We start from the raw sequence: 5,089 nt of genomic DNA on the forward strand, positions 1-5,089 counted from the left end.
CAACGGTGATACTACTGATGGGGAGGCATGCGAGTAGTATGTTTTCTTCTTGTAAATCCACTTTGCGTCTCTTGGGAAAGGGAGATCTATTGCGAAATTTCTGGAGAGACTTTGTGGCATTTGCTTGGATTCGAGCAACAGTCAGTGAATATCCAGGAAAGTTCAGGAAGAGGCGTTCAAAGAGAAGATGCATATTATGATTTTGTAAACAAGATGCATATGAGGATCTTGCTTCCCTCTCCAATAGTCTGTAACTGTTCAGTTGTCATTTTCTAATAAACAAGCTCGGCAGCGAAATGCTTCTTCCTTGCAGTAGCACGGGCCAGTTAGCGGCCGATCAACTTGGAGGACCCATGGTGATTTCCGCATCCAACAACGATAATTGAAGTACAAATTTCAGTATATATATATGTATATATGTAGTATATTCTCATCCCTCTAAACCGGTCTTTTTGGCCCCGTGAGCAGCTGACCTGCTTGATGGATAAAGCTACCGACGGACAAGCGAAATAGATAAAAATCCTCACAGTTTTGGCAATTGTAACTTTAAGAAACGTAGAATAGTGAACACAGTTTGACATCTGGGGATTGATTCCCGTTTACAACGGGTAAGCATCGTTTAACTGCGTTATATCTGGTACAGATGTTTGGAAGTGTTCAAGGAGATTGTACTCTACCCATTCTTTCCACTTACCCATCTGTCTCCTGTAGAGCACAACAGTTCTCAGTTTACTGTATTCAGTGTTCTCTCCAACAGTCATTCTCGGCCACCTACGCAGCCCGGCATGAATATACGTACACGTGCACCAACCAAGTCAGATTTCAGTGTGACTATCACCAAGCTTGAATTCCATTGTTAGTCAATCATGAGTCGATATAGAGTGATCGATCGTCTCTTGCTGTGTGGACGGTCAGACGTCAACTGCATGCAATAAACCCTGTCTTAAAAACCTGGTTGTTGATAAGTTGAATTGTGCTGTTCGGCCTACACAAACCAGAGGTACTGGCGTGTCTCTTAGGGTTAAACTCAAAAAGATTCATACAAGCTGGAAGGACATCATATGACATTACTCAAATGGTGTTAATCAAGTCGAGAGTCGTAGATTTTGATGTTAGATCAAACAACAGAGCTTGAGCATAATACTTCTTGAAGGCACATTCTTAACTCACACTCATTTTCGCTCATACACTCGTGAGCAGCATTGATACTCCCTTCAGAGTAAAAGTTGAATGAAGTTAAGTCGTGTTTAGTAAGACCTTAGGATAGACGGATAACTCGTACGTCAGACCAGCTACCAAGCAAGTACCATTTGTGCGATAGGCACGAGCTGGTGTTTCTGCTCACCCAAGCGTAATGAATTATGTAGATATCAACTCTTCCCACTACAATTACCCGACCGCCGAACGAAAATTGCATTTTGTCAACATACAGGAATACAATATGAAGGATAACTATCCCACTGTTATAGTAAATTCGATCGTTGGCCACGCGCTTACCATTTTTTATGGGGAAGTCTTTGTTGGAAATCTAAAGTGAGAAGAATCAAGCCTCAGAAAAGAAGGATGACTGATGAATGGCAAAGAAAGATAGACTGATTCGGAGACCACAGAAAGAGGTAGCGCGATGACTCTTTATTTGGTGACATTTCAAGAAGTGGTAGTATCATATTATACCTGGTGTCCAGTTCTCATCACCCGTTAAGTGAGAACAACAGCAGTGTATTCAAGAAAAGCAAAGAAATCCAAACATACATAGATTTCCTCAAACACAAGCACCTTTTGCTTATCGCAAACTTATGTAGCTGGTTATTTACACGGGGTACTGGCCAACTTCAAAACAATCTGACCATAAACCACAAGAAATTTCTACATGGGAACACTGTACTGATGATTCACCCCTGTTTATTTCTCTGCCGATTGATAGATCCAGGTAATGAACATATCAAAACCTAATCCGTCCAATCACACAAATGAAACCATTCGATTGGCCAGCCATAAAGAAACAAATCCTCTCTTTAACAATCATTCAGATGCATTAACGACTTGGGGATGAAAATGAAACGGTAAGCAGCTTCAGGCTGTTGCTAGTTCACCATAGCCTCACCGAATCAAAAGGTACCCCGCTTCAGTGTTCGCCTGTTCATTGTACATATATAAAACAATGTGATTTAAAACTCATTTTTCATTGTGTGCAGTTAGGGCAAGACAGAATTTTTATTCTCTTATTGGCGAAATCAATTTTAAGTAGTGAAAATATGTTTATCCATCAGTAATTTCATGTGCAACAAACGCGCGAAATTATTGACCAAATTTCACAGAAATCTCTAGTTTAACTCCTAATCCCCTAGACATAATGCCTATTTGAATAAACGATCTTATCACCCAATGGAAGTAAAGTGATTGTGATTCCCATAAATACATTCCCAGGCAGAGCCAAGAGAGTTAATTTATAAACAGCGTATGATGATTTCGACTTTGTTATTAAGACAAACTGCTTGACCAGGAGAAGTATTTTGGCACTGCCTAACGTCTTTAACAGTCTGTTATTTGGCGCTGGGTTGTCAAAGGGTTAGACCTGAGTTCTGCGTATCTGTGGCTGTATTCTTCTAAGATATTGCAGATGCAATATTAACTGTGCCCCACGTGGGTTTCGGGGGCAAATAACAAAAAACCTCGTCTAAACCAGGTGTATTTGATGAGACTCCAAAAAGTTTCAGCCGGAAGATAGGTAGACCGACTGACATGTTCATGCCTGGTCTAAAATGAATCAAGTGTGTGTGTGTTTGAACGGCTGGAACACGTGTCCAGCCTTTTGATCCACTTCGCTGTCCGTTTGTCGGCCTATTTATTATTTACGCGTCAGTTTTCTCAACCATTCTACCTATCCTCGTTTCTTTCACCGGCGTCACAGGATAGAGAATTTTCCGTGTCATTTTACTACTCGCACCAACATTAAATAGTGGGGCAATTCGGTAAATAAAAATATGGAGAATGTCTGCCGCTGGTCTTTTCGTCCCTTCGTTTTCGTCGCTCATGCTTACGACTTTTCGGTAGGCGTGCATCTACCCTTGCTGACAATGGAGTAGTCTGAGTTGGGAATATGATGTCTGGGGAAGCTAGCTGAAGTGAAGAGCTTGCAGTCTATTTTTCTCAGCCAAAGCGTTATGATTGGCCTATTAACTATGTGTGTAGTCCTGAAAACGCTTCTGAGTTAGTCAAGAAACAAGGACAGATGAGTGGTAATCCATCTTAACGATTCTAAACAGGTTTCTAGAGAACGCTGAACAGGTGAACTGGCCTAGGCAGTACGTATGTGTTGAGAGCAGCCAACATGGCTCGTCGAAACTAAAAGTAGGTACGTAAATTCCAGATAAATTTTACTTCTTAAAGACGAGACTAGTGAAGTTGTCTATCCTCAAAAGTGGCCTTGGTGCTGTGGCACAAAAAGAAAGAGCACTCTGGTGAAACAGCAGTGATGTATTATTAGCTATTAAACTGACGAAGTATTATTACTGATCACCCGAATTTTGCAGTTAATACAAGCTCGTATGATCATAACCATGGCCTTGAATTTCATCATCTTGGAAGTTTTATTCCTGTTTGAGGAATTATGTTTACTTTCGTGCCAGAGGGATTCAAAAATGTTCTACCAAACAAATGGAGAGATCTAGAAAAAATGTAAACGTTCCAGAAGAATGGGAACCCGAAGTCAGCTTAAACATTATTCCATTTTTTAGTGCCTTTATGTGTTGCCAGTGATTCGGTAAACATATTTCGTACCCCACGATGTCAGTAGCATAGTTAGTTTCAGTCTCTCCTTCACATTTCTGTGTTTTGTCAAGATAAACAGATGCATATGGAGCGGACAACTAGGGCATGGACTTCTGATTTTTTCCAACCCATCGGGATGCTGGTGGCTGGTGCGCTGACGGCCCCTCGATCAGTGGTTAAGCGTTTGTGAATTGACTACCAATTTCAGCGAACTGATAGCCATTTAACCATAAACTAGTACTCCGGTTTATTGCCAAACAGCTGCTCAAAACATTACCTGTTGTGGAAATCTCTTCTTCCGCGGCTTGCTTCGATAGACGGATGTTCTCGATGTTGTGCCAACGCTGAAGGACGTTCTGTGAGCACAACAGATGATCTCGTTTTTTCATCTAAAGCGTCGCCAATCAGCCAGCACTAAGGAGTTCTTTTCTATAACATGGCAATTAATCTGCTTTTGGGATAGGAGAGCATGTTATATTTGGCCAAAAATGGTTGCGGATTATGTCGCTTTCCGCCTAAAGATATCTACAAAGAGATAGGAGACAATGTGATTTCGGAGAGAGGCGTAGTGAAAATTTTGAGACTGAAACCATGGCAACCAGTTTTGTTAAGCATCTTCCAAAGTATCTCAATAAATTCTTCAAAGTGCGGGTAGATTGCCAGTTAAATATGCAGCCAGTTTTCTCCGAGATAAGATCGGAAACGGGAATCGAAAGGAATACACCACATGCTTTTGCGTAAGTGTTTTGTTCAACTGCAATATTTCACCATAAATCACAGCAAAGTCAAGTGCTCCTGTAGAATGGGTCTGTTGTTTTCCCTACTTAATTCGTCAGAAAGTGATGTCCTTCACATCACTCGTTTGAATGTTCGTTTTCTTCCCATGCAATAATTTAGGTAAGTCTGCACCAACAGGTCTTATGAAAAAGCTTATTGGCTGTGCATAAATTTGGCCTTGCAGAGGCTTGGATTCGGGGTCTCTGACAAACCCCGGCAAGCCCAAGGATGTGAACAGCTGATGAGCTCCAAGTGAAGTGAAAGTGAACTCCATAGCTTCTCCATATGGCGTGGACTTGCCGAAATGATTATGCCAGAACAGGTGGACGAGAGTGATGTAAACGTGAGTTTTTAATCAGTTCACGGTAAAGAATAACTAATAAGTCGCGTGGAGCTTCCATCTGACAAGGTTTCATTTATGGAGCGAATCAATACATATATCCTGGACTGGCAAATACCGTTGCGCCAGGACAGCAGGACGACAGTTTAAACAAGAGTCATGTGATGGTGAATTCTACAAACCTCGAAACCACCAGCAAAT

The sequence above is a fragment of the Opisthorchis viverrini genome (genome assembly GCF_000715545.1).
Source record: "Opisthorchis viverrini unplaced genomic scaffold opera_v5_24, whole genome shotgun sequence".
In the NCBI taxonomy this organism is placed as follows: Eukaryota; Metazoa; Platyhelminthes; class Trematoda; order Opisthorchiida; family Opisthorchiidae; genus Opisthorchis; species Opisthorchis viverrini.